Source organism: Pituophis catenifer, unplaced genomic scaffold, assembly GCF_029215685.1.
Source record: "Pituophis catenifer annectens isolate HBS135680 unplaced genomic scaffold, rPitCat1.0.hap2 SCAF_4, whole genome shotgun sequence".
Lineage (NCBI taxonomy): Eukaryota > Metazoa > Chordata > Lepidosauria > Squamata > Colubridae > Pituophis > Pituophis catenifer.
This window is the reverse complement of record NW_027256884.1, coordinates 70,119,684-70,132,674: the sequence shown is the minus strand read 5'-3', so window position 1 is coordinate 70,132,674 and position 12,991 is coordinate 70,119,684.

Below are 12,991 nucleotides of genomic sequence, written 5' to 3'. Positions count from 1 at the left end.
GGTTGCTAGATGGGGCCCATTGTGTTAGTTTCTGTTACTATTGTGTTGCAAATGTCCTTTGACAAAGGGTTGGGTTTCTGCCTCTGGCCCATTAACAAAGGGTGCGGGGCAGGAAGGTGAGAGCTGCTTGGTCTGTAAAATATGCTTCTCCATGTCTCATCCAGGGAAATATAATATTCTGCCTTTTTAATATTTCCCAAAATATTTGATTCTTCTAGGAAAGGGGTGAGTGCTAACCTCCTACAACTGTTCATCAAGTCTCCAGAGAGACTTATTTTCTATCATTGAAATAAGTAGGATTGCTGATGAGAATTAAGATTAAGCTATTCAAACGTTAATTCCTGATAATTATAAATCATACACGAAGTCATTTTTGTTCTAAGCTACAGTTGTCTTTATTATCAAGAAGTATTTCTTGGTTCTGTACTGATTAATATTTTCCCATCTGTTTTGATCTTGAGTCTGTTTTCTGAACGTCTCGCTTTCGATTCTGGTCACAGCCATCCAAATTCTGCCTAGATGATTATATTAAAAAAGACTGCTATTTGTAACCACCCACCTTTTAATTTGTAACATTGCTTATATGCTGTTTTTATGCTTTTAATATTTTGATTGTACACCGCCTAGAGTCCCTCTGTGAGGGAGATTGGCGAGTCCTAAATATGATAAATATTTGTAAAATGAGATTCCACTTGGTAAAAAGAAATTAGAAGATGTCACTAAAAAGACATTATAAAATGCAACAAACTGACAAACATGGTAAAAATAGTTATCTGAATCTAGTTGAGATCAATGGGGCAAGTTGGAAAATAACCATTTCTATAAATCCAGTACAAATCAACAAATTATGTACAATAAAGTGTTCAATCGTATGTTTGCTAATAAGGGAAAAATCTGCCCATGGATTCTATTTTTACTAGAAAAATTATGTACAGTATATCTACATTGTAAGCCAACAAGAGTCTCTGAACTACTGGGTAGAAATGTGGAAAATAAATCGCATAAGAACCTCAAAGATACAGTCTGCTTATCTGATCATGTCTTAAAATATGTCTTGAATTTTAACTCATGCTCTGAATTTCATGTACTTATTTGTGAAGTAGAAACTATAGTTTCCCAGAAACCATAGCAACAGTTAGTATTCTCATATCCATCAATAGCAGCTGCATACAGAAAGAAAAGAGTACTGAAAAAGTTACCTTTACAATAAGCTTAATGGATCAGTTTTCTTCTGCTCCAATCATCTTTCAGAAGCATTCCTTATTCTTTTTCTGATTCCAAGCAGTTCAATTTTATACCATGTTACATGGTATAAATACATGGTACCATGGATCAAAGGGTAATATTGGTATGATTTTCAGGTGTGTTTTTTTTACAAACGTTACTAGCATTTTCTTCTTTAATTTTGTTCTGAAAAGAGAAATAAATTGTATGAAAAAAAACCCTTCTTTTGCATTATCACAAATTATATAAATGTTTAGGTTTCAAGAAGCTGTTTTGGTTTCTGGTGTTGTAAAATGCTGTTTTGCTTCTGGTGTTGTAAAATGGCAGTTCAAGGAGTAAAAAAGCACAACAGTTTGGTCTATGATTGCCACTAGGCAATTTTGCATTCTGGATTTAATAGGCTTAGAGATGCTTTAGAAGGCCATGAGCACCATTTCTTCATTTGACAACCCTTTCATTGGTCATTTGATATACATTGACGGAGAAGTATATGGAAAGGCTTGTTTGCTAAGTATGATTAATAAAGACATTGTTTCTCTGCATTCTGTCTCTTAAATTCCTTACAACGGTATTATTACTACAGGAAGAAAACAGATTTGGTAGCCACTGAACTAATTCAAAACACCATTATAGTCCAAGACCTATCATAAAGGCAAAATGCAACAAATAAAATAGAAATATAAAACTATATAAAATAAAACCCTGAATCAGGTAATAATGTCACAAAAGCACCAGGAAACTTTTAAAAGCCATAGTTATTGATAAAAGAGTTTTGTAACATTAGAGATATGTGAAAATAAAAGAAATTATAACCTCATAATTACTGGAGCAATTATGTTTATTGGCAGTTGGCGCTATGAGTTTCAATTGCCATTTGGATATATAGCGGACATTTTAATAATACTGTGTTTTCCTGAAAATAAGACCTAGCCTGGTTTTAGCATGCTCCTAATATAAGCCTTACCCCAAAAAATAAGCCCTAGTTAAGGTTGTCATCAGCCAGGGGACGTGGCCAGCACCAGAGGTGGTGTCCGGTAGCAGCCACAACCTGCACAGCACAGGTGAGTTGATTACCTGTCCAAGCAACAGATGGAGGCAAAGGTGCAGGGAGGAAAGGCAGATGATCTGGACACTTCTCATGGGCCGCAGGAAAGCTGAGAGTCAGGATGGAGCAGGAAGCTCATCATGCGACAGCACCAACAGCACACAGGCAGAGGTGCAGGAGGGAAGGCAGGCAATCCCGATACTCCGCACTGCCCACAAGCAAGCTGAGAGATGCGAAGATGAGCATCCCGCAGCCAGCCGCCCACTCCATCCCACCATCTCCCAGCTTGCCTGTGGCCTGCGCAACAAGTCTGGATTGCATGCCTCCCCTGTGCCCCTGCCTCTGTCTGCTGCTGATGTTGTTGCACAAAGATGAGCCTCCCACAGCCGGCTGCCAACTCCAGCCCACCAATTCGGCTTTCCTGTGGCCCGCACAGGGTGGCCCAATTGCATGCCTCCCCCTGCACCTCATCGTCATTTGCTCCCTGGACAGGTATTCAACTCAACTGCTGCGCAAGCTGCACAGCCCCAGAGTGCACTGAGCAAGGGCATAGTGGGCTATAGCTACTGCCAGACAATGTCAGCCCTCATGCGCTCGCTGCTTTTTGTGCGCATGCTTGGGGGGCACCCAGCCAGGCTGATCACCCTGAAATCGTGTTCCCCCAAAATAAACCACAGTGCTTATTTTGGAGCCCCCAAAAATATAAGACTGAGTCTTATTTTCAGGGAAACGTGGTATGATGCATAGCTCAAGCAGGCTTGACTTTTATTCAAAAGGTTACTATATTTGCTAATTGTCATCCTAATGGGTAATACCTCATTTATGTCAAAGTACAGTTTCCTGTGGAAACCATATAAATTATTTAAATTATTAATTTTGTTAATAGGGTTTGGGGAGGGCAATTATGCAATAGAAAAGATGGAATATTCTGGCTGCCAATTTAAATCCTGATTCCTCTGTTTTAATTCAGCCACAATTTTATCCAGACAAAGAAACTGCCAACAAGGAAAGGCCACAATATACCAAGTCATTGCTAATTGGTCTCTGGGATAGAGCCAAACCTGCTAAGCAAAGTGAGATGGACCAGGAATTGTTGCTATAGCTAAACTTTTGAGTTGGTAGAGTCTTCATCAAATCCCAAAAGGAGATGCAGTTTAAACCTAACCATATACAAACATTAGAAGATGAGTGAGAAACATTATAACTTTTAGGAATTTTGATTAAATGATGTCTAAACTAAGGATCTCCTTACAGATGCACAGCATCCAAAACATACTCAAATAATTCAATCATGGATGGGCTATAGTTATTTTCAAATTGATTTATGAATTTAACAATGAATTTAAAATATGAAAGAGGAGCTTTTTAAACTCTTGCCTGAATTGACCAGCTGTTAAAAGTTTGAAACTGAACATCCAAGAATTAACATGTTCAATTTGCTTATCCTCTATTGTCCATCTAACTGGAGTCTTAAAATACTTCCTAGAAAACATTGTTGGAAGAAAAATTCAGTTCCAGTTCCAAGCCAGGAATAAATTGGAGGAAAATTAAGAAATAAAATTAAGAAATAAAGGTCCGTTTATTGATGAGCAGAAACAACATACACAGTGTGCAGTTCTGGGACAGCTGACAAATGGTGTTGAGAGTTAAGGGGTTTTTATACCTTCTTGATTCCTATGGGGTCATGTAGGGGTCATGGCTGGCTCTATAGGCAAAAGGGGAAATGTAAATCCTAGGTGTTTGTCTGAGTTAATCTTGTCAATCTTTGGCTTGCCTAATTGTGTTATTTATCTGGAGTTTCTGTCTGACCCAGACCTTCTTAATGGATTACCAAATCTGCATTTCTAAAAGCTGGCCTCCTCAGTTTCTGCTTGGGGCAGGGAGATTGGAGCTGGTTTCTGCTTCCCTTAAGATTTCTCCCCATTTCTCCTTTAGGGGAAATATTCTATCCTGCCTTTTTAATATTCTTCAAAATATTTCATTCTCTAGGAGGGTGGGTGGATGCTGAATTTCTACAATATCGAGACCTTTCTTTTGAAATAGTAAATTTCAAGATGTTCTACAGTACAATAAAGCAATATACTGTAGCTTTAAGACATCTTTGGAGAACTATTTGGATAACAGACTGCACAAAGAAGAATAGAAAAGGAACAGTTGAATGGAGGATGGAATTCTGACTTGGAAACAACCTCAGTTATGTTATGAATATAAAAATGAAGCAATAGTGGGGGAAGAATACAGCCTTGTTGACTAGGTTACTTAGGTGGTTTACTTTTGACTTGGATGGTAGCACCATGGTATAGTAATGTAGGTAATTTAAGGACAATCAGTTGAAGTAGGAGCTAATTTCCTCCAGTTATTCATGAGGGTATTATATCAAAGTTCTATCATATAGAGTGCCTTTAAGTAAATTACAATATTATCACAGAGATGTGGTAATATACTTTGATCCATAATAGAGTGATCAGAATTTAAAGGGGGAGGGGGAAGCAAAACTTTGCTTTAAATAACTGGACAAGGATTCCACAGACTATGACCTACAAAAATTATGTGTTTTGGTACCATATTTCTTGTGTCCCTATGAACATTATCTTCTATAATAAATTAACCTCTCAAATAGTGGGCTAAACATTATCTCAGTTTTTTTACAGTATGTCAAGGCTGCAAACTGCTGTACATATCCAATTTTAAGAGAATTCTTAAAATTAAATTCTGTTGTGCTAGCCACACATTTTAAAGTTATAAATAACTCTTCAATTCCTAAAGATTGACTTCATTCCACCATTTTTCCAATATATAAAAAAGATAATACCAGTTATCTTGCAAATTACTGCCCAATTAATCTTCTATCCATTATCAGCAAATTCTATGCCAGATTGTTATGTTATAAACTCTTGGACTCTGAACAAACTTGCTTTACTTTTATTTGCATTCATTTTACTTTGAATGAGTACTATTTGATATAAAAATTGAATTTTAAAATGAAAATCCTTAATCATGTATACATGTTTGTCTCTGCTTTCTAATTTTTTTAACATTTAAAAAAAGCAAAAAGATTTTAAAATATGTTTCAGGAATATCTGAAAAGGCCAGGGAAATTTTCAATCAACACAATATACATATAGATTTGAAACCCAAAAATATATTAAGATGGCAGCTTGTTCACCCCAAGGATAAAACAACCAGATACAAACTAAACAATGTGATATATGTAGTACAATGCAGTGAGACATGTACAGATCTGTACATTGGAGAAACCGAACAACCACAACACAAATTCATGGCATAACATAGGAGAATAAACTCATCAGGATAAGATTCAGCGGTCCATCTGCATTTGAAAGACAAAGTGCTGTCTTCACTCTTTTGAAGACAGCAAATTCTATATTTACTGTCTATATAGGGACGTGCATAAGCGCACCAAGGTGCCTACCATCCCTGTCCTTATGTCCCTTTTTATTCGTATCCTTTTCATGTATTCAAAATCATGTTTATACTTTTATCTGTTATATGCTTGACAAAATAAATAAATAAAAAAACATTTTGGACAGAGATGTATGGTTTGAAAGAGGGGTCAAAGATGGCATTTACATTAAGATTGACCAGCCCTCTCTCAACAGAGGGGGAGGGATACTACACCACCTACCTCCTGTTTACAACTTAGTCCTTTCAGCAGTCCGAAGAAGGTTCCACACCAGTTTGCACTATTCAGGTGACCTGACAGCACAGATAAATCTCCAAGTGTCCTCAATGACAACTTTCCAAGAGAGTGCTAATGACCAGATGACTGCAAGGAATATAAATCCTTCCATTCTCCACCATTCAGTCAGAATTGAAGAAGCTTCTCGGATGAGAAGCAAAATGTGTTCAAGGAAAAACAAAGTCCTTTTGAATAAGCTCCTTTGGGACAACCTGGATGACTGAGAATCTCCATAGACATTTTTTAAAAAGCAATATAAAGCAGAAGATACACTGTGATGAACAGTTTAAATTCCAGGCACAGAGTATCCTTGCTAGCCTAGGAGCTAATGCCAACTTTACTTTCCACTATTCCTGCACTCTGAAATTTAGGTAGAGTCTAGATATAGTGGCTGCAGCACTTTTTTGCATTCTTAGGATGTTCCTTAGTATTGTCTAAAAATGTATTGTATTGTAAGACCTCAATTGAATGTGACTATCAAATTGACTATTGACACACATAGACTGACACACATAGATAGACCTACTATCCCTAACCTGGCCATTCAGATCTTCTAGTGATGGACCCATTGCCAATCTAAATAAAATTCATCTAACTTACTGATGGTCATCCTCTTCTCTTTCCATTCAACTTTCCCAGTATTATAGAATTCTCAAAGCAGCTGGCTTTTTAACAGAAGTGGTATTCAGCTGATTCAAACGGGTTCGGCTGAACTGGTAGCGGAAATCACAATTCCCGGTAGTGGAAATCATTTCACCCTGACCTAACTCTAGCAAGCATTGTAGCCTCTTGAAAAATGCATTTTGCAGCTGACCAATAGGCATTGTTTTCCTCTTACTAGAACTAGATCTTCCTAGATCTTGTGAGATTCTTTAAAAAAAAGTTTTTGACAACTGGCACTCGATTTAAACAATGGCAAAAGGACATTTCTAAATAAGTATGTCAAAGAAAAAAATGAGTATTACATATAAACTATTGTAATGCTGAAGAAAGAGGTGGTTTGCCTTTACCAGGTTTGAAATTGTACTTTGATGCTTGATGTTTGGTTTGGATGAAAGAGTGTGTGACTCCCCAAAATAAGAGATTACTTGAATTAGAGGGCCACAAACTAAGATTTGAATGATACACCTATTTATTATATAACAAGATTAAAATAAATGTTGATTTTAAGAATGACTTTGTTAGATGTGCCATTCTAAGGGTTTGGAACAAATATAAAAAAAGGTCTCTATGAAGGTACCTTATATGTTACCTCAGGAAATCTTTTGTAGAAAATAAATTATGGCTAGACCAGATTGGTGGACCTATATTTAAATAGTATTTTTTAATCATGTTGAATATAATAATGGCCAAATCTGGCCTTAGGTTCTGTGTTGGTACTCTTTCTCCAATAAGCAACTGAGTTGGAAGATCATTTAACAGCAATTTTATTAGAGTACTGTGATGAAGAGGATTCTCTCTGTGAAAGGAGAGAATCTTGAAAAATGGCTTACATTTACCTTTATAGTTAGCACAACAAAGAACTTCAAAGTAAAAGTGTATTGGTTTAGAAATAATCATCTGTCCAAATGCATCATAAGAATTAAATATCTAATAATATTTGAACATAGCAACAGAAAAGAGCATTGTATTCTGAAAAAAAGTAAAAGAAACATTTGCAAGGGGAAAGTGTCACAGTGGATATGAGTAAAATACATTTATAGGGCTTTCCAATGCTGGGTTTAAATACTTGGTTTGTTCCTTAGCTGAAAACGAAACTATTTTATCTGCAATGTATTGAATACACCTCTGCCACTCCTGGTTTCTAAAATAAAAGCTTTTTACATTCTTCTTGAAGACTAGGGCTTAATACATTTGAAAAAGGCACATTTAAAATACAAGAAAATCCATGTTAGCTAGCCAGTGCAATAGTACTACAAAACCCATATTGCAATATTACAAAGTCTGTCCTACATGGACGTCATTACCGTCATGTCCAACGAAGAGTTGGAATCAGAAGGATGTGTCTGTCACTGGTTTACATATTTACAACTTAAGTTACATTAGCCAGGAGACTACAGTGCTAGTATAGAGTAGTTATCTGGCTGCCTAAAACAGCTAGCCTGTTTCGTTCATGCTTGTGCGCTATCCATGGTGCACCATAGAGGGTGAACTAGCTGTGCACCAGAAAGGAAGATGAATGGCATCCTAACCAGCTCAAGGTTGACTCAACCTTCCATCCTTCCAAGGTCAGTAAAATGAGGATATACAGTATATTGTTGGAGGCAATATGCTGACTCTGTAAACTGCTTAGAGAGGGCTATAAACCTCTGTGAAGTGATATATAAATCTAAGAGCTATTACTATTGCTCAGTGCTATCCTGCATCCGGGGCTTTCTCCCTCCACTGAAGTTGCCTTATAAACAGGCACCTCATCCAGGAAGGTCCAGCATCGGCAGGCTTCTGACTGTCCATACAAAGCACTGGCTTGTCTTCCCACCACCAAAGAATTATTTTGTTGCAATATTTTCAGGATCAGACTCAATAAGATTAGTGAGAATTAGAGATTTGAATATATTTTCTTTTATTTACAGCAGGCATTCTATATTCACTGAATATTCACAGATAGAAGCAAGGAAAAAGATGCAGACAGCTCCTTATATATACAATGGGAGGAGCTAGATGTGGGAGTGGTGAATTATGAATACATTAAGGAGTGAAGAATAAATTAACCCCTGATACCCCGTTCATATACTATTTACACATTGGAGAATAAGGCATTTACATCTGACAAATCCCCCTCTAAATGCCGATTCGTTATGCAACACCAATTACATTCAGATTCAGGACAATACAAAACATACAATTTAGAAGTTAAATATTTGTGCTGCTTAGAAGGTAAAGGCTTTGTCAATATGTCAGCTAATTGTTCTGAAGTATCACAATGCACTGCTTTAATAAATCCATCCTGAGATAATTGTCTCACATGTTTAAATTTTATATCTATGTGTCTGGACCTTTGTCCAATGGCGTCAGATCTAGATATTTCAATGGCTGCTTTGTTGTCTTCATACATAACAAAAGGCAAAGCAGGTTTTTTCCAAACATCTGAAATTAAATCATTAAACCATACAAGGTTATTTGCAGCTTTGGATAAACAAACATATTCTGCTTCTGTCGTTGAAGTGGCCACTAGTTCTTGTTTACCAGTGTACCAGTAAACTGGACAGTCATTTAAGAGGAATATATAGCCAGATGTGCTTTTTCTACATGAGGTGTCTCCAGCCCAGTCCGCATCTGCGTAACATGTAAGCTTTGGTTCTTTATTATCGTTAGGTTCTAACATTAAACAAAAGTCTAGTGTACTTTTCAGATATCTTAAAATTCTTTTAACAGCTTCCCAGTGATACATTGTTGGCTTACTGACATGTCTGGATAATAAATTGAGTGGTAAAGCGATATCCGGTCTTGTCCAATTAGATATATAAAGAAGTGAACCTATGATTGATCTATAAAATGTGTTATCTTTGAATTCGGGAGAAGATTCATCAGTATTTCTTAGAAAGTCAGTTTGCATAGGAGTATCACAAGGTTTGGCATTATTTAGATTGCATTTATTTAAAAGTTCTATGATCTTATCTCTCTGAGTAAGTTTGAATCCTCTTTTAGTCTTATTAATTTGAACACCAAGATATTTGTTTACTTTGCCTAGAGATTTTAACGAGAAATGTTCATTTAGCTTAGTTACAAAAGTTTCTCTTCTCTCTTTATGTTTTCCTATGTATAAAATGTCATCCACATAAATCAATACAAATTCTACGTAATCATCACCCTTTTTGACAAAGAAACAGTTATCAGCAGTGGTAGCATTGAAGTCCATGGTTTTAAGTACTTTTACTAAACAATCATACCATTGTTTACCAGATTGTTTTAACCCGTATAAACTCTTGTTTAACAACCAAATCTCATTTTTGTTTGTGTATTGACTGTGAGGTGCTCTTACATATATTTCCTTATCTAGTTTTGCGTGTAGATACGCAGTCTGTATGTCATATTGGAATACATCAAGATTGAGTGCTGATGCTACCACTAGAGCTGTTTTGACACTCTCTGTTCTTACTGTGGGGGAATACGTGTCAGTATAGTCCTCCGGATATTTCTGTGCATAACCTTGTGCAACTAGTCTAGCTTTGTATAGGGTATTGCCTCCCTCTAAGTTCTTAATTTTATATATCCACCTGGTACCAATAATTGTTTTATCTTTAGGTGCAATTGCAGGTGTAAATACATTTAGTCCTTGTAAACTTTCCATCTCTTTTTTCATCGCTAATTCCCATTTTTCTTTTTCTTTACTAGGGAGTTTTAACACTTCCTCATATGTATTAGGTGTTGTTGGCTCACCATCCATATGCATTATATAATCCTTGTATTTATTTGGTATTTGATTTCTGGTGTTCCTAATAGTTTTTTTAGGTTTACTATCGTTATCATGCAAATATCTTGCTTCCTTTTTTGTTAGTGTATCTGTTTTTATTTTGTGTTGGCTATTTGTCCATGTTTTGGTTTTGTTTTTATATTTGTTGATATTTTGCTTTTCTATAGTCTCTTCCTCATGAGATTTTGTATCTTTGTTGTTATTTGGAAATATTTCATTAAGATGTATTTTAGACCAATTGGCCTGTTCATGGAACACAGCTGTTCTGGAGACTATAAATTTGTTATTATTATCAATGAATCTGTATCCTTTAGTGCCTGTCTCGTAACCCATAAATCTGAGTCTTCTGGATACGTTTTCTCCCTTTCTTCTTAATTGCTTAGGTATGTGTACGTCTGCAGTGACTCCAAATATGTGCATGTGTGCTAATTTTGGTTTCCTATTATACATCACTTCATATGGTGTCTTATTTACAATGCTGGACCAGGTTCTATTCTGTGTGTAATTTGAATAATGTAAGGCTTCTGACCAGAATTGTTTGCTTAAGCCAGCATCTTCCAATGTGCATCTAATCATGGTTTGTAATGTTGAGTTCTTCCTCTCCGCAATCCCGTTCTGGAACGCAGAAAATGGGCTAGATGTGTAATGTAACATTCCTTTGTCTTTTAACCATTGGGAGAATTCTTTAGACATGAATTCACATCCCCTATCTGTCATAATTTGTTTTATTTTGATATTGTGTTGTGTTTCTATGCGTTTGTAAAATTCTTTAAATTTTTGAAAGGTTTCATCTTTGTGTTTTAATGTATAAACAAATCCATAGCGGCTATAATCGTCTACTATTGTCAAGAAGTAACGTTTTCTATAAGTGATTGATGGAGTTAATGGACCAACTAAGTCCATGTGTACTAAATCAAAAATTTTGTTAGTTGATCTAGTAGATTTTCTTGGTCTGGGACTAGTTTTTAGTTTTGTAGATTTACATACTGAGCATTCTAAATAGTTTTCACAATTTTTTATTTTAACACCTTCTGCGTGTTCAGTCATTTTTTGTACTACAGGAAAACTGGCATGTCCTAACTTCCTATGTAAGATGTGAGCACACTCATCATGAATTGGCTTACCTATTTTTGGTTTTTTTTCATTGTGTGTATCTATGTGATCATGAGATATTTTACATTCATCATTGTCACTGTTGCTAATATTTTCATTATCTACTTCAATACAATCTTCCATATTTGAATCAATGTTATGCAACCATTTTTCCTTTGTTATCAGATAAGGTAGGCCTCCTTTAATCATCACAGTGCCTATATTTATTTTATTCTTCTCCAAAGTCGCTTTTCCTTTAGAAAAAACAATGTTAATGTCAGAATCTCTACTTAGTTTTATGGCACTTAATATGTTATGAGGTATTTCAGGTATTAACAATACCCCCTCTATTTTTCCTAGACCAGGCAAGGTTACATTCCCTCTACCTAATACTTGAACCTTTTCTTGGTTAGCTACCTTTATTACAAATTTATCTTCTATAAATGAAGACAATATATTTTTGTTATTAGTGGTGTGATTAGTTGCTCCAGAATCAATAAGCCAATTATTGTTCTCATTTTGCTGTATGTTAGTGTTGTCTTGTTTATTTAATCCATTTAGTGAACCAGATTTTCTATCCTTTGAATTATCTCTGCCCCCTCTATTCTCTTTGTAATTTGGTGGGCTTCTATATCTATGTCTATCTATGGAAGACTGTCTATAATTGTATTTGTTTCTATATTCTGACCTATGTCTTTCTTTTGAAATCTTGGGGCAATCTCTCCTATTGTGTTCCCTGGATCCACAGTTATGACATTTAAATGTTTCATTATATTTTTCTTGGAAAGCTACTTTCCTATATGGTTTGTGTTCTATGTGATTGTTAGAACGATTCCTTCTTGAATTGTCTTCTGCTATTAATTTATTGGATAGACTTTCTATGGATAAGTATCCTAGATTGATTGTGTCTAAATGTGTTATATAATTGTCCCATGATGGATCAAGTGAGTTGATAATAACACTTTTCATTGTTTGGTCTGAAATCACCTCCCCCCTCAAATGCAGCTTAGCTCTTATTTTGTTTAAAGATATTAAGTGCTCACTTATGGAAACCCCTGGTTTTATCCTAGATGAAAAGAAATCTTTAGACATCCTTGTGGTGGTAGCTACACTGTCACTGTGAAACAAATTAAACATGCATTGAATAATTTCTGAAACAGTCAGATTTGGCTTAATGCTGTGATACATTGCAGGAGACACACTAGATATTAATAAGAAAAATGCTCTATGGTGTAAACAATCTATTTTTAGAGTCCAAGGTCTTTTTGGGGGACTAGTGATAAAAAACAGTAAGTTTTCCTTCATAAAGACAACCTGGAGCTGTTGATACCATTCTTGCAAATTAATGCCATCTACCCTTAGCTTTGGGAAGTCACTGGGTAAATTTCCGACATTATTAGGTCCATTACTTACAACCTGAGGTAGTCCGTGGTCTCGTAATTGCAGAAAGTTACAAAACGGCATGGGGATGCTCGCAACGAGCCTGCACGGTCTCCTCGCCAGTTCATGTCTTCCC